This window comes from Callithrix jacchus, chromosome 20 (genome assembly GCF_049354715.1).
Source record: "Callithrix jacchus isolate 240 chromosome 20, calJac240_pri, whole genome shotgun sequence".
Lineage (NCBI taxonomy): Eukaryota > Metazoa > Chordata > Mammalia > Primates > Cebidae > Callithrix > Callithrix jacchus.
The window spans coordinates 21881585-21907894 of record NC_133521.1 but is presented as its reverse complement, the minus strand read 5'-3'; positions in this window follow the sequence as shown (position 1 = coordinate 21907894).

The window sequence follows — 26310 nt, the reverse complement described above, 5'->3', positions numbered from 1 at the left end:
TTCTAGATATACTATCATGTCCTCTATAAATAGAGACAATTTGGCTTCCACCTTTCCTATTTGAATACCCTTTATTTCTTTTTCTTGCCTGATTGCTCTGGCTAGAACTTTCAGTACTATATTGAATAAGAGTGGTGAAAGAGGGCATCCTTGTCTAGTGCCGGATTTCATAGGGAATGCTTCCAGTTTTTGCCCATTCAGTATGATATTGGCTGTTGGTTTGTCATAAATAGCTTTTATTGCTTTGAGATACGTTCCATTGATACCGAGTTTATTGAGGCTTTTTAGCATAAAGGGCTGCTGAATTTTGTTGAACGCCTTCTCTGTGTCAATTGAGATAATCATGTGGTTTTTGTTTTTGGTTCTATTTAAGTGGTGAATTACGTTCATAGACTTGCGTATGTTGAACCAGCCTTGCATCCCCGGGATGAATCCTACTTGATCATGATGGATAAGTTTTTTGATTTGCTGTTGCAATCATCTTGCCAATATTTTATTGAAGATTTTTGCGTCTATGTTCATCATGGATATTGGCCTGAAGCTTTCTTTTCTTTTTGGGTCTCTACCAGGTTTTGGTATCAGGATGATATTGCTCTCATAAAATGATTTGGGAAGGATTCCCTCTTTTTGGATTATTTGGAATAGTTTCAGAAGAAATGGTACCAGCTCCTCTTTGTGTGTCTGGTAGAATTCGGCTGTGAACCCATCTGGACCTGGGCTTTTTTTGTGTGGTAGGCTCTTAATTGCTGCCTTGACTTCTGACCTTGTTATTGGTCTATTCATAGTTTCAGCTTCCTCCTGGTTTAGGCTTGGGAGGACACAGGAGTCCAGGAATTTATCCATTTCTTCCAGGTTTACTAGTTTATGTGCATAGAGTTGTTTGTAATATTCTCTGATTATGGTTTGAATTTCTGTGGAATCTGTGGTGATTTCCCCTTTATCACTTTTTATTGCGTCTATTTGGTTGTTCTCTCTTTTCTTTTTAATCCATCTGGCTAGTGGTCTGTCTATTTTGTTGATCTTTTCAAAAAACCAGCTCTTGGATTTGATTTTTTGAAGGGTTTTTTGTGTCTCAATCTCCTTCAGCTCAGCTCTGATCTTAGTTATTTCTTGTCTTCTGCTGGGTTTTGAGTTTTTTTGATCTTCCTTCTCTAGCTCTTTCAATTTTGATGATAGGGTTTGAATTTTGGATCTCTCCATTCTCCTCATATGGGCACTTATTGCTATATATTTTCCTCTAGAGACTGCTTTAAATGTGTCCCAGAGATTCTGGCATGTTGTGTCTTTCTTCTCGTTGGTTTCAAAGAACTTCTTTATTTCTGCCTTCATTTCATTGTTTATCCAGTAAACATTCAAGAGCCAGTTGTTCCGTTTCCATGAAGCTCTGCGGTTCTGGGTTGGTTTCTGAATTCTGAGTTCTAACTTGATTGCATTATGGTCTGAGAGGCTGTTTGTTATGATTTCAGTTGTTTTGCATTTGCTGAGGAGTGATTTACTTCCAATTATGTGGTCAATTTTAGAGTAGGTGTGATGTGGTGCTGAGAAGAATGTATATTCTGTGGATTTGGGGTGGAGAGTTCTGTAAATGTCTATCAGGTTTGCTTGCTCCAGGTCTGAGTTCAAGCCCTGGATATCCTTGTTGATTTTCTGTCTGGTTGATCTGTCTAATGTTGACAGTGGAGTGTTAAAGTCTCCCAATATTATTGTGTGGGAGTCTAAATCTCTTTGTAGGTCATTAAGAACTTGCCGTATGTATCTGGGTGCTCCTGTATTGGGTCCATATATGTTTAGGATCGTTAGCTCTTCTTGTTTTATCGATCCTTTTACCATTATGTAATGGCCTTTTTTGTCTCTTTTAATCTTTGTTGCTTTAAAGTCTATTTTATCAGAAACGAGAATTGCAACTCCTGCTTTTTTTTTGCTCTCCATTTGCTTGGTAAATCTTCCTCCATCCCTTTATATTGAGCCTTTGTGTATCCTTGCATGTGAGATGGGTTTCCTGGATAAAGCAAACCGAGGGGTTTTGGTTTTTTATCCAATTTGCCAGTCTGTGTCTTTTGATTGGTGCATTTAGTCCATTTACATTTAGGGTTAATATTGTTATGTGTGAATTTGATACTGCCTTTTTGATGCTAGCTGGCTGTTTTGCCCATTAGTTGTTGTAGATTCTTCATTATGTTGATGCTCTTTAGCATTTAGTATGATTTTGGAATGGCTGGTACTGGTTGATCCTTTCTATGTGTAGTGCCTCTTTCAGGAGCTCTTGTAAAGCAGGCCTGGTGGTGACAAAATCTCTGAGTACTTGCTTGTTCACAAAGGATGTTATTTTTCCTTCACTTCTGAAGCTCAGTTTGGCTGGATATGAAATTCTGGGTTGAAAATTCTTTTCTTTGAGGATGTTGAATATTGGCCCCCACTCTCTTCTGGCTTGCAGAGTTTCTGCCGAGAGATCTGCTGTGAGTCTGATGGGCTTCCCTTTGTGGGTGACCCGACCTTTCTCTCTGGTTGCCCTTAGTATTTTCTCCTTTATTTCAACCTTGTTGAATGTTACGATTATGTGCCTTGGGGTTGCTCTTCTTGCGGAATATCTTTGTGGTGTTCTCCGTATTTCCTGCAATTGAATGTTGGCCTGTCTTGCTAGGTGGGGGAAATTTTCCTGGATAATGTCCTGAAGAATATTTTACAACTTGGATTCATTCTCTTCGTCCCCTTCTGGTACCCCTATCAAACGTAGGTTAGGTCTCTTCACATAGTCCCACATTTCTTGGAGACTTTGTTCATTCCTTTTTGCGCTTTTTTTTCTGATCTTGGTTTCTCGTTTTATTTCATTGAGTTGATCTTCGACTTCTGAAATTCTTTCTTCTGCTTGGTCAATTCAGCTATTGAAACTTGTGCATGCTTTGCGAAGTTCTCGTATTGTGTTTTTCATCTCCTTTAATTCATTCATAATCCTCTCTAAGTTATCCATTCTTGTTATCATTTCCTCGAATCTTTTTTCAAGGTTCTTAGTTTCTTTGCATTGATTTGAAACATGTTCTTTTAGCTCACAAAAGTTTCTCATTATCCACCTTCTGAAGCCTAATTCTGTCATTTCATCACAGTCATTCTCTGTCCAGCTTTGTTCCCTTGCTGGTGAGGAGTTTTGGTCCTTTCTAGGAGATGAGGTGTTCTGGTTTTGGGTGTTTTCCTCGTTTTTGCGCTGGTTTCTTTCCATCTTTGTGGATTTAACCACCTGTCATTTGTGTAGTTGCTGACTTTTTGATTGGGTCTCTGAGTGGACGCCCAGATTGTTGATGATGAAGTATTTCTGTTACTTGGTTTTCCTTCTACCAGTCTAGCCCCTAACTGTACGACTGCTGAGGACCACTCCAGGCCCTGTTTGTCTGGGGTGCACCTATAGCAGCTGCAAAACAGTGAGGGATACTACCAGTTTCTTTTTCTGCTATCTTTGTCCCAGAATGATGCCTGCCAAATCTCAGTCTTCTGGATATAGAGGGGTCAGGGAGCTGCTTGAGGAGACAGTCTGTGCTTTATAGGAGCTCAAGTGCTAAGCTGTGGGCTCTGTTGTTCATTCAGGGCTGTTAGGCTGCTACGTTTAATTCTGCTGCAACAGAACTCATAAAGAAAAACCTTTTTTTTTCAGATGCTCTGTCTCGTGGCGGGGGGGTTGGGGCTTTCTTTGTGAGTGTCCGTTGTGCTGTCCTGCCCAGCGAGGAGGCGGTCTAGTCACTATTTGCCTGCCGAGGCTCCGCCCTGCTGGTGTGAGGTTCGCCCTGTTGCTGCAGGCTCTGCCCTTCTGCTGCGGTCTCTGCCCTGCTGCCACAAGCTACGCCCTGCGGCGGAGTCTCTCTGTTGTAGCGGGTTGCCTCAGCAATGTCAGGCTGCATCAGCAATGGGCGTGTACCTCAGTAGGGTACACGGTACCATTGCTTCGGTAATGGTGGACAACCCTCCCCCACGGAGCTGCACCGTACTGGGTTCAGCTGTGCCCTAAGGAAACCTTTCCACTGGGAGCATTTGGAATCTCCATTTTGTTTGTCCCACTGCGCTACCCCAAACGCTGTTTTCCTGGAATCTCCTTGGCTGGCTCACTGTCCAAGTCCCATTCAGTTTCAAGTTCAGCCCTCTCAAGTCTCAGATTTCCGGTTCAACAGGGCACCCGGACCAGTGCGCTTTGTGCAGAGTGCTATGTAGCACCACTGCGGTACAGCGCTGGCCACCGGCCGCACCGGCTCCCAGCTGCACCAGGCAAAACCTCTGCCTGGCATCCCATGTCTCTTTTATACCTGGGAATTTCCCCGGTCTGTGGGCAACGAAGATCCGTGTGGAAATGCGGCCCTGACTCACCCTCTCCACGCATTCACCGAGAGCTTCAATCCTCGGTTGTTCTCACTGCACCATCTTGAGTCCACCCCCAGCAGACTTCTTAAAACACCCACATAGACTTACCAGTTTCTTTTGGGTTTTCCCTTGGTCTCAGGAACCTAGGCTAATTTAGATTCTTGAGTGGAAAAAATATATATATTTGGGTTATGCCCCTTTTAAGTATATATTACAATCTTTCATAGAGAAGGCAATATGCCCTGTTAGAAAGAGGGGTTATTTTCTTATCAAGTCTCTTCAATATCAAGTAGAACTTGGCTTCAATCATGATTGAATCCCAAACACAGAGGGACATTAGATATAGATTAGCAAGCCCATCTACTGTTTTTCAGGCACAATTATAACATCAGAAGCCCTCATTTTTTTTGTGCAGGAGGGAGAAGGGTCTTGCTGTTTTGCCCAGGCTGGAGTGCAGTGGTGTGATCATAGTTCACTCTAACCTCTAGCTCCTAAAGTCAAGCCACAACAACAGGTGTGCATCACCAGGCCAAGTTAAGTTTTTTAGTGTTGTGTTTTTGTTTTTGTTTTTCCTGTAGAGACAGGGTCTTTCTGTGTTGCCCAGGCTGGTCTCAAACTCCTGGCCTCAAGCTCTCCTCCTACCTTGGCCTAGCAAAATTCTAGGATTACAGGCATGAGCCACTGTGCCTGGCCTCTAAGCCCTCTAAGCCCTCTCTTTTTAAAGGCCAACATCCTTTAATTGTTCAAGTCTGCATTTTCAACAAAGACATTATCCTGACTTTTCTCCTTGCTTTATCTAATTTTTCAAAGAGCATATATGTTGAATGGGTAAGAGCCTGCATTGCATCATATAGAAGAAAACCTGTCTCAGTTATAGATTATCTATGTAAAACTGTGTAAGTTAAAATAATGTCTTGAAGCCAAATTTCCCCATCTATAAAATGAGGATGGCACTAGCCTTAGTTCATAGTACTATGAGCTAATGGTGTTCATAAAGCCCTTCATCTAAAATCTGGGACATAATAATAAAAGCCAACACTTAATTAGCCTTTGCCACATATCAGACACCATTCTCATTACTCACCCTGTGTCCGCCACCCTCAAAAAAATGTATGGCCTACAAGGACTCCATATTAAAGATAATGAAACGTAAAGTATATAGGGGTTAAATGTCTTGCTCAAAATCATTCTAACAGTACCAGAAGTAGGGCTGTAGCCTAAACATACAGTCTTCAGATTCTTGTTCTTACCTCCATATGCCTTGCTGCCTGATCTAGTATCAGCTCAGATATTACTTGTAATTACTAATTCTTGATTTTTTCCAAACATCCCTAGAGAGACTTTATTGTAATTAATTATATAGTTAATTATGTAGCTAATTATAAATAGATCCCCTATTAAAACAAACAACTTGTGAACTATGGCTAGATTGTCTATTTTTTTTTTTTTTTTTTTGCCCTATGGTTCTTAAATGATCCCATATTTGATAGTCATTGACACATATTGTGAATAAATGAATATATGTGGTACCTCTAGTAATGAATATATGTGGCATGTCTAGCACATATACTCTGTGGACTCATGTCACACAGCAATTTGTTTATCCTGGCTCATATGTGGAAACCATGAGCCAAGCATTGAACTATAAAAACATTCCATAGGAACATTGATTAAATTAATTATATCTGAGTTATAGTGCTGTAAGCACCAGGAAGTACTGTAGACTGGCAAATACGTTTCATCCAAGGTAAGACTTTTTACTCTCACCATGTAGCCCAGCAGACTGAAGGTTGCAGAGATTATGTCATTGTCTTCCGTCTATACAGGACACAGTCATAACTTGAAACCAGATCTCTTTCTTCTTTCACATGTTTCACATAGAACTGCATGCTGTTAAATTTCAGCTCTCAGATAAGGCTCAAACTAAGCTTTCAATCTGAATTAGTCCTAAGAGAGCAATTAAGTTACCTAATTATATCAAATAAAATACCCTTACATGGTCTTTAAATTATTTTGCATTGGTTCTATTTTGTATAGTATATTTTGTTGTGTTTGTTATACATGAAAAGGTAATTATACCTTTCCTACAAAATTCAAGGAAAGATCCTATTTTAACACATTGATAAACAGACATCGCATGCACAGATAGTCACAGACAGTACTGAACGCAATGCATAAATAACTCTTCTAGGTAAATGGATATATTTAGACGTCCATGTACCAAAAGGGAACCTGAAAATTTTACGATTTCAGGCTGTCTCCTCTTCTTTGCATATTTTCTTTCTTCTCCTGGTTCAATAAATTGACCTCTTTGCGCAGTATAGACATGGCTGCAGTTAGTGTGTGGTACCATAATTCTTTTAACCTTTTCTCAGGTTCTTATAATTATTTAACAAGATGCTTTGTAATTAATTCACTTCCTCCCTCCTTCTCTATGACCTTTCCTTTCCCTGGAGTTAATACACATTTGCTACTTAGTAAGTGGACTCACAATTCATTCTTACCCCTATCCTAACCTTCAAATAAAGCACCTCTATCCCTAGATAAAAGCACATCAAATATTATTTTACAAGGACCTTCATCATGTGGCCCATAGAGTTGACTGCCTTAAAACTTAAGAATTTCCTGAGAATATTTAAAGGTAACCTTTGTCAACCACCCCTTAAAAGTGAAATATAGCTAGGCTTTTCTTTCTGTAGTCATTGGGAATGGACACTGTTAGACATTTTATTTATGTAATTCCAGCTAATGTTCAATAAGACTTTGTGAAATACTGATGATTCTACTCAATGTACAGACATATCCTAGTGTGCCAGGATATTAATGGTCTCAGAAGTAACTTCAGGCAACGACTAAAGGAAGGTGGAAGAAAAACACCTAGCTTCTTGACCTACCTGTTGGGTCGACTCTGAGACATGTTTATATTGTCTCTTAGAGTTTCCCAGTGGGATTGAGCCTCAGTTATGCATAACTGTAACCTGCTTATTAAAAGATCCTTTGTTAACTATTAATCCTTCCCAGTCTCTGACTCACTACTAAGCACTCCTTCTTACTAAGTAAGAAGGGACTCCCTGGGATCTCTTTTCTTAAACCCTTGCCTTGGGTCTATCAGATCACAAAAGACCGCTACTAGAAGGTAGAACTCGGATGTTTAGGTATAAATTTGGGTTCATCTGTGTACAAAGCCCATACCTACAACCACACTTCCTACGGTGCCCTGGTTCAAATTTAGTACCCTTGTTCCAGTGATTTTCTTCCTGGTACAGAATTGACACTAACAGTGAATGCTCCCACCTTAGAAAGCTCTGATGAGGAAGTGGTATCTTGTAATTATTTATTTATTCTTTTGTTAACCTTTGGGCTTAGGCCAGATTCTTGTCCTTGGCAGTGAAGAAAAATCTCCTTCTTTAAAGTAGACCTGGAAAGGTCAGTCTTTGAAGATGCAAAAGAGATATTTATCTGGCCTCCAATTTCTTGTGTCCTTAGGTGACCTCTGTAGAGAGTCACTCAGATGTGTGCCAACAAAGCCTTAGCTGCACTCTGCTGTGCACTGAAGCCCATAACATGGGAAGAAATGGCCCTGCTATTCCATTTAAATAAGCACTGAGTCAGCAGCAATAGCTAATATTGCTATAGGAGCATTCACTGAAAGCCAGTGTTGCTTTTGAACTCCATGAGTCTGATGGCAAAGTACAGACATACAAGCATGGACAGATAGAAATAGATATAACGGATGTGTGGGTGTGTGCACGCGTGCATGTGTGTGTGTTCTCTAATAGCAATTCAGAATTGAGAACCTCCTCTTTCAAGTTTTAGATTGTACTTTAAAAACATCTTCAGAGCATATTTTAAATGATAACTTGAAGAATAGCAGATGATGAAAATGACTCTGAAGAATGTCTGTATCTTACCTGCATATTTCTCAGTATCTGATGTATGTAGTCCATAGTAGTACACCTAAAGAAGAAAACAGAGAAATATTTTTTAACTGAGCTGAAAAAGAAAAGAAAAATATCAGGTAAGTTTTGGTCTCTAGATTGAGCATGAGGAAGCTGGTTTCAGTGGAACCGCCGATAAAGGGAGGGTGACATGTGACATGCAGAGAAAAAGGGCTGCATGGGACAAGGGAAGATTCTTGGCTTCATATTTAAGGGGACTTCAGAGGCAGGAATGCATAGTAATGGTGAAAAAGCATTTGTAAAGACCAAAAGTTCAAATTCAAATTCTGGCATTCTCACCTGTATACAACGTATGTAACTTATTAAAGTTGCTAACATATCTGTGTTAACTTTCATATTGAAAAACAGAGGTAATAATACCAATTTCACCAGCAAAATGCCCTAACAAATTAAATGATTGAAATACACTTCTTTCTTATCAATTTTTTCCCCTGTGGAGAATCAGACGCATTCATTACTCAGGTTGTAATTATAGTTATTATTAATCTTAAGAGTAATATAGTTGGCAATTTATATTTTATAATATACTTTTACTGAAACTATAGGAAATGTCTTTTTCTGTGTTAAAACAATCCAGAATTGATCAGAAAGGTAGCATTATTGCAATTTTACTGAACATACATTTAAAGATTTAAAAAATGTTAAAATGTTCTCAACAGATCTTGTCTAATTAGTAAAATGCAAAATGACCTGATAGCTGTAGAGCTGATGTATACAATTTTGAGTTAAAAGTGATCCAAAGTAAAACACAGTAAAACTAAATAAGATGTACTTGAACTTCACTATTTAATAACGGGTAACTTTAACATGGCTTTACTGTATTTTTACTGTGTTTTTGGCTTGTTTATGATGTAAGGAAAATATACATTCATTAAAATGAAAATATTTGGAAAAGAAAATAACATTTAACATTTTTATTTTCTTTTAGGATTTTGTGTAAGTTTGTATATGTTAACACATGCATATGTCATATACTTGGCTTTACACTTTATAATAAACAGTGTTTCTTAAATTTAAGTAATGAATCATCTCTTTTCCAAAGAGAAAAATAAAATTTTCTCAGACTGCTACAAATATGTCCTTTGTAGCCTAGGAATAGGCTGTTTGAGAAACAGTGCCTTGAGAAAGTTAAATCCTATCAGGCAAAATAATTTCCACTAAAAATTATCACCATGAAAAAATGCTTTGCATTTACAACTATTAACTATTTTAGGTAGTAGTTCGATAGTCACAAAATGAACACACATACACAGACACACACACACACACATACAAAAATCATACAACCCTAAAGCCATTGTATATTGAATATTTTTTTTCCATTATTTGAAAAAAATACATATACTATTTCTTCAAAAAAGTCTGTCCTTATTTGAGATTGCTTCTAGAAAACATGGTCCTAAAATTAGAAATAAATGATTTAAAGACGTCCATTTGCAAGGCACTTAACATATGTTAACGTATTTACTTTTGGAAAAATTGTGTGGTGCTAGTTGTTCCAATCTTTGGTAGTGTATTGATATGTCTTCCTTTGGGGCACAAAGCCTGTTGTATAAGCCAGGTGTTCAAAGTGACAACTCAATGTGCAATGCTCATAATAACTATTTTTGCAAAAATCACTAGAAATTAGTAAAACCGTATAACTGTCTTTTAGGCTTCAAGACCAGTGCCATTCACAGCTAAAAACCCTGGCTCAGTACTTCCCTTCTATCTCCCTCTACAACTAGGAATTCTAGGTACTCTGGGAAAAAACCTTCTCCAAAGCTCTTCTAATTCTCATGAATCCTGTGAAAGGTTTGAGTTCCTTGGGACCACTCCAAGTATCTTTTAGCTTTTTTACTGAGAATCAAGTCAGAGGCTGAGTCCATTAAAGGGCTGCTTCAGGTTGACTCATTCAGATTCCTGACTCTAAACATTTGCAGTTTAATTGTTGGCATGCAGAACAGTTTCTGAAAGAAATTTCTGATGGACCAGATTTGTTCTAGTCTTGGCTCTGCCACTGTTAGATAGGTGAACTTGAGCGAGTCTCTCAGTCTCACTGAGCCTTCGCTGCCAGCTTTGGGACATGGGACTAATTTAAAGTGATGCCTACCCTATACATTTTTATAAAAATCAACACACTATTAGGTCCTGAAAGACAGTGAACAGATGAAATTCATCTTTGAATTACCTGTGGTAAGCTAATGCCTAGCACAAAGCTCTTACCATTAGAAATTCTTAGGATTAGATTCATTGGTAATTAAGTCAACAAACATTTATTGATTACTGACTGTATGGCAGGCAATGTTTGATGTATTGAAGATATAGTAGTGAGCAAAAGATAAACTTGTCATTGCTCTCTTGAAATTTACTTGTGGTAAATCTTTTGGGAGATAGAGGGTTAAATAAATATATTACATATATAAACACATATATTTGGGTATAACAGCATATATTTTGAAATAGACTGTTTTATATTGAATAATATTTAATTGCAGCACATTGTTTAAATACAGAAAATGAATCGCAGTATTCTTTTCACCGGGAAAAAAAATCTAGGCAGTTTGAACTTTAAATGTTCATCAAATTGTTTTTTGCAATTATTATACACATCAAGGAATGTGTTGTCTCAATATTTAATTTGCCCTTAAGGTAATTCTCTTTTCTACATATTTTTTTTTTCACTGACATTGAAATTTCATGGTGATATTGTACAGAAAGTGTCCTTGGTCATGGTATTAGTTGTGCTTATGATGGTCGAAGAAAAGTATTTTTAGAAGAAAAATAACCTTTGTGGCCTTGTATTTAATTGGCAAAAGCTGGAAAACACTGTATATAAATAGTGAGATTATATATATGTTCAATTAAACTACATGCTTGTCCCCCAATAAAGGACAGAAAAGATGATGGAAATTTGGGGACCAGATTTTAGCTTATAATAAGCTAACCACAAGTAAACATATTTTAAAAAACCGGTAATAACAACATGATGCCATGCTGCATGCATGTGGGTTCAGGTGCACCTGCGAAAATGGAATAGACCACTTCAGATGCTGTGAGTTCACTGAGAAGGTGTTAAGCATGAAATAATCACTTTCTGTATGAGGTTGTTATAAACAGCCTTCATAAGTAATTTAAATAACATGACAATGTAATTGTCCATGGCTGGTCCAGTTCTATCCCTCAGCCCCATGAAATGAAGTGCTTAGGCAGGTATTTGGTGCTACAATGAAAAGTTCATCCACACAGACAAGTCAACACCTGTTTACTGAGCACCCAAAATGTGCTTGGCACTGAGGCTACAGAGAAGAATAAGCTCCTCAATCCCCATAATGAAAAGATGATTCCCATTAGAAAGGGACAGGAGCTGTGGTTTAGAAGCCAGAAAGAAATGGATTTCAGTCGCAAACCCTTTATTTACTAATCATGGGAACTTAACCATTCTCTCTGCTTTCAAATCATCAGGTTTACCAAAATAAAGAATTCACAAGCATTCACATAGCCCATTCTATTGAGCAGATGCATAGACCACTCTGTTTTTTAAATCTGCATTTCTGATAAAGTTCCCGGCTGAGAGCTGAAACTGCACCATTTAGAGAGAAACATGCCATTCCCTGCTTCATTAGTCAGAAAACCTGAAATTGTTATATATTAGCTAAAACAACAGCAGCTGATTTTTCCAGGCCCTCCAACTCTGCATAATGCGTTACTTTTCACTGTGTCAGTTCATCATTCAGAAATACAGTATATCCTAAAACTGACTCAGGCTAAGAAAGAAGATTTTATTTATCATAAGGTTAAAGTTTTGATAAAGATATGTATTGAACTGGATGTTTCCTGACTTTGTGATGAAAGAAATACAAAACTTCTGAATGAGTGCAGTTTGATTGGAAATGACATACAATTTTAATAGATTGTGTCTACATGCTGTCCAGTACTTAATTACAGAATGAGGTAAAAGTCACTTGGTGTCTCCCACTATCAAACTTCTTATCTTAAAATGGGAGATCATTCACCTTTTTTATCAGATTATTGTAAATGTTAAAATAGATAATGTCACTCAAAATCATAAAGTATATATATAAACATATATATATTTTCTTTAGAAGGTAGCATATCTAGCACATAATAGACATTCAAATGAGCTTTGAATATATTAATACATTTGCTCAAGATTATAATAGAATACTTCTTTGAATTCTTCCAACAAGCAATTTTAAGTTTGAAATACAGACATAAGAATATTTAATTTACTGATTACTTTCTTATGCCAGAGGAAGTAGTCATTTCTATGTCATTAGGCTAGAAATTAAACTTGGAAATACACCAAGAATGAAGATATTTTAGTAACTGATGAAACATTATATTAAAGTTAACTTTTTAGATAAAACTGAGGTTTTATAAGTCTGGTAACTGAAAGCCATAAAATAGTAGCATTGGTGTACAAATGTTCCCACCACCTTTTTACAGATGGAAAAGATCCAAGAACTTTAGGGGACTTACCTGAATTCTACATGAACAGAGTCAGTGTCTTGGATACAAAGTGGGGTGATATTACTGGACTAAAGAATGCATCAGTTGCAAGAAAAAGATTCCATAGATGTCATCTTCATCTTTGTATCTGTTAAACAGAAGTAGAATTTTTTTGTGTGTAACTGAGAGCACTGTACTTTTGAGATTGCAAAGAATCCACTCTCTATTTCATTTGAATTATTATCCATATGTGTTTCTGGGAAAAAAAAATGTGTTCTAGTCTGGTGAGAAGTCTGTAGCAGCTGAAATTTTGTTAAATACTAATTGTGTGCCAAGCGTGCCGCTAAGCTTTTTGTACACATTATGCTATTTAATTCCCTTTGCAGTCCAGTGGCATTATCATTATCATTGGTATATTACTAAATAAACAAACAAAAAACTATAATTTGGAGCTGTAAAAATAACATGTCTAAGATTACATTGTGACAAAATACAGAACCAAGGAAGTCTACCTTCAGAACTTACAGACCTTTTGTATTTAGGGAGGATGCTATGTTGTCTCCCAGCATGCACTTGTAATCAGCAGTTTATGACTCAGAAAAGAATTTAAATATAGGATTGTGTTGTTGTTGTTGTTGTTGTTGTTATTGTTGTTAAAGCAAGTTCATGCTGATATGGCTGGAGTCAGGGGAGGAATTAGAGAGTGTAACACATAACTAAGGCATGTTGCCGAGGAAACCCTGTTTGCAAATCAAGTTATCATGGAGTTTAGGAATATAAAGGCACTTGTCTGTAGCCATAATTATTTCCTGATCATTCTATAGATCAAAGAAGAGATATTGGGTACTGTAACATTCCAGAAAAGCTAAATCATGGGTTGAACAGGAATTTTTTCTTTTCATTTTATTTATTTATTTATTTTTAAGATGGGGTTGCACCGTGTTGGTCAGGCTGGTCTTGAACTCCCAACCTCAGGTGATCCATCCGCCTTGGCCTCCAAAGTGCTTGGATTACAGGCGTGAGTCACTACGCCCGGCTGAACAGGAATTTTTTCGAAGCGGATTTTAGATGTTCAGGAACTTAACACATCTCCTTGAGAAATTATAAATCATTAATTGAAACTTTCTTGGGAAATTCTAGAGAAGCTGCATTGAGGCCTTTTAATGTCAAAACTTCTATGAAGCCCCAAGGTAGCCCTTGACTCAAAGTCAGCAAACAAGGTTCTGACCCTATGAGGTTTCTGAACCAAAGTTCAGGTAGGGAAGAAAGTGTCTCTTAAAAACTAGGAAAAGGAAAGAATGTATATTATGGCCCAGATATCCATGACCTCTGCACCATCATTCACCTGGGAGCAGCCACTGTGCTGGAAATGTAACATGTAGAACAATCAAGAAATTTATTCAGGTCTGACTTTGCTATAGGCAGTGCTTGTCCTATCTAGAAATTCTGTGTTCTAGTACCTTGCTGCAATTACTTTTTGAATACATTTTTTGTTTGTTTTATATGTATATTTGCTTTAAATATTCTTTTCTGGGAATAAATGAAGACTTTTCTTGTGAGTGTGTGTGTGTATGTGTGTGCATGTGTGTGTTTGATTCTGATGCTATCTTCTCCTAACTGGGAACTTACAAAAATTTTACCTTCCTGTAATTTGAGAGCTGTTTCTCTTCTGACTCCATGAATATCCTCAAACTTCTCCTTTAATTACCTAACACCTCTTTTCTTCTCCCAATTATCTTATTTCTCACACCCTTCACTTTAAAATGTCTTTTTCTTTCCATCAGTATTTATACTAAATGCAGCCAATTCTTAGCCTCTCTTATGCAATTAGGTGAAGCTTACATTTCAATTATAGTGTTTAAAGCTATCCCAAGAACATGAGCTCTTGGCCACCCCAATTAACCACTGTCCACAAACACAAAGATCTGGAATATAAAGTCTGCTGTTGATCCTGTGATCTTACAATGTAACATTTGCAGCCAAAGCCTTCTCCTGTTCCATCAGTGTGTTTCAGCTCCTATCTTGCATTCTGTGTCTCTGGTCACTCATACAGACTGAATTCTCAAGAGATAAGACAAGAGCTTTAGATTCGGCATGATTCTTCAAAAGGCCTATTTTCACCAATATTTTAGTGACTGGGTCCACGAAAATTGTCTGTGCTTCATTTTCAGTGTCTTTCTTGGCCATGATATCTTCAGCTTTCCTGTTTAACTGTTTCATATTCATCTCAATGAGTACTATAAAGTCACAAAGCAAAGGAAGAATAGTCTTTTAGTGGCAGCATAAAATTAGAAAAGATTAGCAGATAGCACCCAATTTTAATACCTTCAGAGAATGTGTTTCATAGTGCCCGCTGCACAATTGCACACACAAAATCTAAGCCCATAGCACATATATCAGCAATAATTTCACGGAAGCAGGCTCTGGCTAATATGTGCAGAGTCTTATATTACTTTATCAAACTGTCTTTGTGTAATTAGTCTTTCTCAAAGCCTGGAATATAAATTAAGCATCTAATTTATCTTGACTGGCCTCCGGATTGCTTGTTCAGTCTATTCTGCCTCTGTGGCTCTTTAGTGAATAGCAAGTAAAGTGAAGGACCCTCTGGCAAAAGGGAGTGAGAAAAAGCGGAAACTACCTTCGAGGTCAGAGGCAATTTTAAATTTACTCATCACTGACATACGGGCAGAGAGCATGGCATTCCTTCCGATGACAGCAATCTTCATTGGGTGGGGAGGTGGGGGGTCATAATTGATGTCCCCGGTGGCAGGTTACTTTGTATCATGGCTGGCAAATAATAAAGAAGTACAGCACAAGCTGTAAAGTCAGGTTTACCAAGTGAAATCAAATTAAAAGTAAATTATACTTTCCTTCTCATTCAACACCATTTCTCATAAGCCACTTATCAATACAACTGCAATCTGTACAACTGTAACAGACAAGTTACACAGCTATTCAATCCTGATCAAAACAAAATAACTCCTGGAGCCATAATCATTCCTCAAGAGCATTTAATTTGTGGGCTTTTGCATTATTGCCATCAAAACAAAATCTTGCAGCTTTATTGGAATACATAAATCTCTTTGATTTAAGGATATTTTATCTCTCTTTTTCTCAGATGAATTTGAAATGGTACAGAGTTAAATTTTTATGGAGTGATTTCTGGGGGGGAAGTCTGGCATAATTTTCAGCACGGGACGTTGTGTTCTGCTGACAACTCAGAAAGTTTGAAGGAAATGTTTAGCTCACCAGATAGTCTTTCTCAGAGTGTATTCTGTGCAGTTGCAGATGCATATCCAGCAGGGTCATGTGTTCCCTTCTATATATGAGGATGCATGTTCATTATGAATGTGTGACCTCTCTTCTGACTTTGTAACTGGGTACACAAGAGGATAACAAGAGGCTTGGATGCATGAAATAAGACTATTTGGGCCATCATCTTGTGACTTTCTACCAATGAGGATTTATTCTGCTTTTAGAAACATGTTATGATTGTCTATGGAACCATGTTTCACAGTGAATTTACCAGATCTGTTTTTGCCCCAACTCTCCAAAGATTTTGTGACTTAGTGAAACATCTGAGACTAGATGGATCTTCCACATAATGGGGGCTGACCAGACACTACATCTCAACTCTGGCATTACCTGATTTATATTAACATAGCAATTCCACATGCTTCATTTGGGAAAAAAACAAAAACAAAAGTCTCTTTTTAAAAATAGAGAACAAAATATATACTGGCTTTAAATATTCCCTGGTTACAGATCTACTTGGTGAATATTTGAGACCGGAGGACCAAAGATTTTTCAAAGGGAAGCACCCTTGTGTCTATGTTGCTTGATATTTAAATAATAAACCCTTCTCTTTCTAGAGTAAGACTATATAGAAATGCAGTATATGTGGAGAGTAAAAGGGGTAAGGTTTTGGAACTGTGTAGACGTGAGCTACAGTCTGTGGAAGTAACTGCTATGGCTATGTAAAGATGGTTGATTCATTTCCAAGGCAAAAGCCTCGACAAAGAATGGCCATTATAGACTTATTAAAAAACAAAAATGCCAAGTTACCTTCATGGTATTTAGAGTCATAAAAGATTCAACAGAAGATCCACTTTAGGACTCTAAATAAAATAACCAACTGTGAAAACTGAGGCCCGTGAAGGAAAAATTACCTTCCTCAAGTTATACATTAAGTTTATAGTAAAGGGATTGCTCAAGCATTGGACTCTTAAATCTCAATCTTGGGACTCTATAATTTCATCTCTTTATTTATTTACCTGTATGTCAGGCACTGTGTTAGGGCTTGGGATTCAAGGAAGATAAATGGAAACAGATGTATCTGTTCTAATGGCCTCTGGTCAGTTGTGGAGGCAAACATTAATCAAATAATCAGGCAAATAAAGAGGGTAAATTATACACAATGACAACGAAAGTATGTATAAAGAGAGAAAGCCAAGAACAGAATAATTTATTTCTGCAAGCAGATGGAAGAAAAATAATCAGAGTGCATGGTTATGAGACAGGTTGTTTTCTGTCATGGACTTTCTTGTAAACATTATTTAAGATGAATCTCAGGGATTAGCCCTTCCCACTTAGCATTCTCTGACTTTCCCAAGGTGATTTGGTAAAAACAGTCTCAATTGTTCCAATTGCATATCTTCTCCACTACCATTTTGGATTGAGTGATCAGTCTTTCCCATTAAGTCAAGGGGTTATGAATGGGAAAGGATTTTGTCTTACCTAGTGTTAGATTTTTACACAGTATGCAAACATACTTTTATTTTCAGGCAGGAAGGAAAAAAAACAAAAACAAAAACAAAGGATAGTAAGAGAAAGTCGTTGCAAGCAGACACTACTTGAGGTCCAGAACACATTACCTTGGCCCCTCTAGCTTCAGCATAGCTGTTGGGGACAGCACTTTGCAAACTTCCAGCATTTCATCTCAAGGAACCCTGTGGCAGCTTTTAGGCTTTTTCCAATATCAAGCAATTGCTCATCTGGTAACATAGGCACAGCCTGACAGCAGGGGAAGGGGAGCTCATTTAACACCCGTGGTGGAGGGTAGGGGGTTAATCCTCAACCAAAGAGCTGCAGAACTTACTGGATAAATGCCCACATCTGATCATTTGCTAGAACATTTTTGTGGAATGCTTTACATGGTTCCATAGGTCAACAACAGGATTGAGTCACAGTTGTCCATGATGGTAAAGACTTCAATAATGTAAACCTTACTGGCTTTCTTCCTTCCATTGATCACTTTCTGTTTCTTCACTCTATTTTCTTAGTGTTGTTTTTGTTTTTTGTTTTTGTGACGGAGTTTTGCTCTGTTGCCCAGGCTGGAATGCAGTGATGTGATCTTGGCTCACTGTAACCTCCACTCCCAAGTAGCTGCCTTAGCTTCCCGAGTAGCTGGAATGAAAGGTACCCACCACCACTCCTGGCTAATTTTCATATGTTTAGTAGAGACAGAGTTTCACCATGTTGTCCAGGCTGGCCTCAAACTACTGACATCAAGTGATCCGCCCACCTTGGCCTCCCAAAGCGCTGGGATTATAGGCGTGAGCCACTGCGCCCAGCCAACCTGAGATAAAATTTTAAAAACAAAAAACGGCAACAAAAATTACTGCTTGTGTCCAAGTCTATGTCACAGGCACTGGAGAAAGCAAAGAGGCAAACTAAGATAACCTTTTAAGTGGGAGGAATCACAAATTAATATCAGATCCTGCAGAGGGTTTTGGTGAACCTATTATTTTAAAACATTAGCATTAATTGGACACTGATACTCTTCAAGAAAGCAGGTGTAATTGAATTGTTGGGATTTATAACATAAAGGGTATGAGTTGAAATATAAGGAATTGTGTAGAGCTGGAACCTACTTTTGGTTCTTAATCTTGATTGAACCCCAGTATTACAAAGGCTTAGAACTTGCTGGTACTCTAGATCTCCAAATGAGAGTTTTCTGGGATGGGCCTCTGGTATATATGTCTTACTAGAGAATGAAAGCAAATAAGCAAAGATTTTTATAAGATATTTTGCTGGGCAACAGGATTAATACTTGGATGGTTATTATTAAAAAGTTTTCTGGGAAAAATATAATAGAGGTTCACATCAAATATGAATAGATCTTAAAACCATAGTGCAAGAAAATTCTTAAAAATCAGGTGAAATCTATTGTATAATACAACTTATATAAATAAAAAGGCATGTACACAAATAAAAAGTTTAGTATTTATACATAAAAAGAAAAATAGATACACCAGCATTTTGGAATCATTGTTCATGAGAGGATGAGAAGGATATCTGTGAAAAAGGAGTGGTAAAGGAAATCAGTCAAGCAGGGAGGAAGACAGGACCGTTTAATGAAGAATGTGCTGAGAACTACTGAGCATGATTAACTCATCCTATTATAACCGTATCCCACTCTCAAAAATATTTCCTGAAAACTAGGAGATATTTATCATAGATTATGTTAGTGCAAATATTGTGTATACATGTTACACTGATATACACACATTACAAGAGGGAAATACAAAAATCTATAGCTCAGTTGGCTGCCAGCAATAATCAATTATTGCCATTGCCAATAATCAATCATAGATATAAATCTTCTTCATGTATTGCCTTCTTAAAGAACGTGCAGATAATCAGTACATTCTCATCTGTCAAGCAAATCAGTGGTAGCCAGAGCTAACAAAAAGCCAGATCTGAACATGGGAGATAAAATGATAAGATTGGACAAAGTAAGCGAGGGGAGATCTCAGGAAAATATCTCAGAGACTGCCACGATGTAGGAGAAGAAAAGCAGAATACATGGTGCGGCGTGGGAAGACGTCTCCGAGAGGAGGCAGCATTGTCCAGCATACAGGATTCATTGATATAATATGTGTTATCATGTGCTTGATATTGGTATCTACTCAAAGTTTACAATCCCTTCTTTCCTTCCCTAACTATAGGAGTTAGGGATGGAGGGTCTCACCTTTGTATAGAGGAACTTAGCTTAGTATCAGACAAATTATTTAGTTTCCTATTTATAGATTATTTTGTTTTTTGAAACAACAACCTTTAGCCTGGTGACAACTGAAGACTATAGCTGGGCATGATGGCTCATGCCTGTAATCCCAGCACTTTGGGAGGCCAAGGTGGGAGGATCACTTGAGCCCAGGAGTTTGAGTCCAGCTTGGGGAACACATGGAGAACCATTCTCTACAAATAACTAAAACAAAACAAAGCAAGCAAACAAAAAAACAAACAAACAAACAAAAAGCTAAATGTGGTGACAGGGACCTGTAGTTCCAGCTCCTCAGAAGGCTGAGGCAAGAGCATCATTTAAGCCTGGGAGTTCCAGGCCGCAGTGAGCTGTGACTGTGCCACTGTACTCCAGCCTAGGTGACAGAGTGAGACTCGGTCTCCCCTCAACAACAAAAGAAAAGAAAGAAAGAAAGAAAGAAAGAAAGAAAGAAAGAAAGAAAGAAAGAAAGAAAGAAAGAAAGAAAGAAAACTGAGGAATATGATTATCAAACCTCCTTAATGTCTCAACTAGCAATGTGTAATAGTAGAATGATAGAGATGATAAAGCTGGCTATATACTTTTAGTAATAGATTTTCCATATATGAAGTCACATGTGCATGTAGGTAGATAGGCGGATAACTCAGCTCATGCAGTTGTCCTCTTTTCAGCTTTGGATAATTTCAATATGGACATTTTAAAAGCAGAAAATGAGTACATGAAATCCAAATATTCACTAAGTTACTTGGATTCACTTAGTTTTACTTTAGAGTACCAAGGTTATTCTCCTGCAGGAAATATTCTTAGTCAACATCCAACTTTTAAATATTTTCAATAATTTTAAAAAATAGCTTCAGAGAAATACCTGATATTGTGTTTTCTTAAATGGATGACACCTGCCCAAAAGTGTTTTTAGCACTCAGATCTTCAAGTAAGATTCCAAATAATGGTTTTAATGCCTTCTCTCAAGCTTAGAACAGTATTAACTGCTGATGGAAAATTATCTGACAGCAAATTAGAACAAAGAAAAATAAAATGATTTCCACAAATGTGGCCATTTTCTGCCAAGCACATTTCTAAGAAATATTAAATATAATGACATGCTAACTATATTATAAAACTTACCTAAAAGGACTGTGTGTGGTAGTAGTAGCATCTTTGATTTTAGTTAGAATGATACAATAAAATAAACAATACTAGATGATATAGTTCAATTAAGGAGAAAATGGTTAGGCATATTTTGTTCTGAATCTCATTTTTTCACTAGCTTAATTGTAGTACAATCCACCTCCTACCCTATTCCAGTATTAGTCAAAGAACAGCACTTACACTGTTAATTTCTTAAGAACTTTGTAACATTCAGGTATAATACACTAATATAAGCAGTGCAGTTGAGTTAACATAAAGTCGCTTCGTCCTGTAGTAGCAGTAACGGGGGGAAAAGTGCCACTTCAGTTACAATTAAACCAGGTTTTCATGCGTAGCTTAACATTAAGTAAAACCATGTGTGGAATTCTGCAGAGAAAGCAAAAAAGAGGTAACTGTGAAATATGCTGATCTGGCTACAAAGTAGTTGGTTCAATTTTCACATGTACAATAGCTTCAGCTGGTTAAAAACTTAGGTTTGTAATTACTCTACAACTTACTATCTTGCGACTCCTCTGCCAGGGAAGAAATGTCTCAGATTGTGAAATTCAGCGAAATTTTGGTTTGTGGAATTTGCTTAACCTTCTCATAACTCAGATTTCTCATCTGAAGAAAAAAAAAAAGACTCATGTGATGATTGTCAGGATTAAATGAGATGGAACCTAAAAGACACTTAAAAGGGAGCTCTGTATAGGACGAGTGTTCAAAAAATGTTAATGATGATTTCAAAGCAACATTTTAAAATAAATGAGTAAGAGCTTGAACTCTGCAAATACATGCCGGATGCACTGGGGCTGTTTTTGCAAATTTCTTTAACATCCAGTATATGAAAACAAATGAAGACATCCTCTATTCCATTCCTTTAAGTCACTATGTAGTTTATTATAACCCAAATAAAATACAAAGACATAAAATAATTCTGAGGTTGTTTTCCCGCAGTAAATGAGCAACAAAGATGTATATATATTTTTCTAAACTGACAGTAAATATGCCCATTTTTAAAATTCATAAATTAGCACTGATATTTAGTTTAGAATATTATTATTTAGAATATATTATATATCCTAATATAATATGATTATATTAGAGCATATTCTTATTAGACTATTACAGGACAGGCCCAAATTTGGAAACACAGAAGATTCTGTTTTCATTGCATAAATGTTCAACTATTTAGACTAGTTACATTTGACTAAAATGTGTGAGGTATGTCAAATAAATACACAAGTAATTTTATGATAAATTTTTTTAAAAAATTTTTTGAAATAATTGCCTTTACTTCTTGTGCTCCCCTGTTATAAATGGCTATAAGCACAATCTTCCTTGTATTAATGGTAATTGGCCTTAACATCTTAGCTCCTCTTTTAATACTGTTAGATTCTAAATATGTAGACTTTATCTCATGTAGCCTGTGTCTCTCAAGGGTCAGAATAAAATGTACTAGATGCTCAGCACTTGCTTATAGAATAAAAGAAAATAAGAGATTAGGTCAGATATATCATGCTGCTCCTGAGCACTTGACACAGCACTTTTTTCTTGGTGAATTAGAGAAAATGCTGGGAAATGAATGAGTATCAGTATGCCGAAGAAATAAGGTAAGATGCTTTCAATCAAAAGTGGGACACGGTTTTTATTAAAGTGCTAACAAATACCATAGAATTGGTAATATAAAATATACTTTTGATAAGGAAAAATATCTATAAACTATTAGAAGGAAGCTCGTATTGTAATGAACTGTAAATCTATAATCTTAGCAAAGAACAAGATATCTTTCTACTTGAGCTCTGAAGCATCTACTTTAGGGTTAAAATGAAGAGTTATTTGGCAGCATGTTGAAGCTAATTTTATGATCCATCAGTTAAACTAAATCTCAAAGTCAGTAGTAAAACTTTTGTACAGCTGCTGTGCTTTCATTTATGTAAAGGAAAGCACTACACACATACTTGCTGAATGAATCAATCAATAAACCAACAATGAATAATTGTTGGACAGATAACATCTAGAAAATCTATCTGGGTCAATGGGAAAGAACTACACAATCTTGAAAAGCTCAGAAAAGTTAAGTCACTGTTTCAAGTTCACAAAAAATTTACAATTCATATTCTGCCTTCTAAACTTTAAGGGTAGAGTTCTTTCTAACCAATACTCCTGAATCTTAAGAGCCATTCATTTCTGAAAAGAACTCAGTATCATTGGGCATTAAAACTTCATCCTTAGTGCTAAAATCAGACTGAAATTTTGAATAATGGCACTGCCCTAGTAATCATGAAGCAACATTCTCCTTGGAGTCGATCAAATGTTTCCATTAGCGAAAATCAGTGGCAAGACACTGTTCCCCTGGAGTGACATTTCCTGCAATCATTTTATGCTTTAACAAGGCAACTTTCATTTTATAACTTTGTAATCCCCAGCTCCTCTCATTCTTTCTTGACTTTGGAAATGTCTCTGAATTTATTGCCAAATAGAAATTGCCCCGAGAAAGAATAGTCATTGTCTATGAGAGAGAGAGAAAGGGCGGGAGAGAAAAAGAGAAAGAGAGAGATTCTATATATCGTCAGTTTCATTGCAGAATTGATAAAGGCATTTTAGGAAAACTAAAACACAGAGAAAATATAAGGAGTCTTCATAAGTTGGTTTAAAATAGTTCCCTTGTGCTAGAGAAGAGTAACTCAAATACAACCTTGAAAAATAATCTTTTATACTTTTTAGCATACTTTAAGAAGTATTGCTAATTTTTCAGGTTTCATATGTAAGGATATGTGTTCATACTGGGTAAAAATGCAAGTCCTATAAATCAGAGTGCATATAGTCTTGTCTTTTTTAATTTTAATGGTAAAATGAGCATAAATCTGAGTAAGTTCAAGTTAGAAAAACACTCAAGTAATGATTCAGAGAATCATGAATTTGCTATCTCATAATCCTGTCCTTGGAAAGTTTCCGGAGACAATTGTAGATTTTTTCCTAAGGAATATGGTTTCTTTCGCTGTATATTGTAATTATTTTATATAGGCTTGGGAAATAAATGGATCGCAAGGCAAAAGTAATGTGCTAGTTTGTAATGTCTTACAGTGCAAAGGCTAATTAATTTTTATGAAACTGTTTTGCTAACAATCATGATTAGTGTTTTCGAATTCCATACGTATCGCAATTCATATACGATAACCATCCAGCATGTAATAATAGCTCTGGTCAATTTATATGAATACACACATATTAGCTTTGGCTATGAAAGAATAAGAGGAGTTATATCTGCATTTGCTAATTTTCTTGCCTTTGCTTCACATATTAGCTTCTATTTGATCCCTATCTGAGCTTCATATAAGTAAATTCTTAGTCATAAAAATGAGTCCTTTTTATATGGCCAAACTATTGCTAATGGTTAAAATGCCTCTGCCAATACCAAAATTTACTTAGAGTTGATCTAAATCAATGTGTCAAGTCACTGTGGCTTTTCTAAATGTCAATTTTATTTAGACATGCAAAAAAAAATTTGAATGCATATTTTAAGTGACATGGAATTGGCATAACAGGATCTGCTACATTCAGGATGACTATTCTTTCTTATACCATATCCCTTAAATTTTATGCCATGGAATATCATCTGAACCTATGTATATCAAATATTTTTATCTAATTCAGAAAGCTATGAAAATGATAGCAAATAATATTTAGGATGATATGCCAAATTGCAGTTTTAAAAGGTTATATGTGTATTCCTTTTGAATCTCACAATAAGCCTGAGAAGTGGGTATCATAGTTAGCATTTCGTGCACATAAAGTAACTGGAGATAGCAGACATTTAGGAAACCAGTTAATGATGGGGCAGCAATATGAAGCCCCCCAGAGACTGTCCCTCACCTACGCTGGAGTACAGTGGCACTATCTCCATCTCGGCTCAATGTAACCTCCGCCTCTTGGGTTCAAGTGATTCTCCAGCCTCAGCCTCCTGAATCATTAGTATTATAAGTGTGTGCCACCACGCCAAGCTACTTTTTGTATTTTTTAGTAGAGATGGAGTTTTGCCATGTTGGCCAGCTGGTCTTGAACTCCTGACTTCAGGTGATCCACCCACCTCAGCCTACCAGAGTGCTGGGATTAGTATAGGCATGAGCCACCACACCCAGCCCCTTTAAAATGATTAATAAATGATTCTGTCTTTAAGTCATTTCTCTCTTCCCAGATTTTATGAGGAGCAGTAAAGTAAAAACAGGACACTCCTTCAACACTTTGCTTAAAATTGACTCAATCAAATATCTAATGTTTGTCGCTTGCAAGTTCTACCTTTCACTAAACACCAGAATACAATCACAATTCAGCCACATTTTTGTCATTTTATAATAAGGATTGTGTTTCTTCCATTGTCTTTTTTTCTGTCTTAGACCTCATCAGATTGGCCTTAGCCATCTATATTTCTACCAACATTCTGTTCAGGACTACTTAAGTACTCTCTAAGGAGACTGAGGCTCTGTCGACAGTGCTCCTCTTTTTTTTCTTGTCTCTCACCAGAAATACTTTTGCAGGTTCATTTATGGCAGTGTAGGCTTTTTCCAGCAAGCACCTCAAAGCTCTTCCAGTCTCTGCCCATTCCCCGGTTGTAAAGCTGCTTCCACGTTTTTAGGTATTTATGATGACAGCATCCTCATTTCTCAGTGCAAAATTTCTATGTTAGTTTGTTCAAGTTGTTACAACCAAAAAAAAGCATACATTAGTATCTAATAAACAAAGAAAATTTCTCATTGCTCTGGAAACTGGGAAGTAAAAGATCAAGGCACCAGCCAATTCTGTCTGATGAAAGTGTCTCTACTGGTTTATAGATTAATAAATTTTCACTGTGTCATCACTTTGGGAAAGTGGGAAGAGAACTCTCCAGGATTCCTTTTGTAAGGCACTAATCTCGTTCATGAGGACTTTTGCCCTATTCACCTCTTAAAGGCCCCATTTTCTAATACTATTGTCTTGGGGTTAGGATTTCAACATATGAATTCGGACCATTGCGACCTCAGCAATAAAAATTGCTTGTTAGCCTGGACGACACATTTCTGATTGCCCCTTACATACTGCACTGCATTTTCTTTGTTTTAATTGAAGCTCAGTACCTTCAGTGAGGAAGATGATGGTTCTTACTAAGAACAGGCCTGCTCAATTACCACTCAATACACTGCTAAACAGAAAACAAATGGCCAATAAGAAAGGATTAAAAGGACAAGTCTCATGTTAGGTGCTCCAACTACACACGCACACACACAACACACATACATGTACAGACAATACACACACACACACACACACACACATAAAGACATGAGAAAACTTTGGGAAGTATGTCTATTACCTTGATTGTTGTAATAGTATCATGGGTACTTGTATATGTCCAAACTCATCAAATTGTACGTATTAAATATGTTTTTA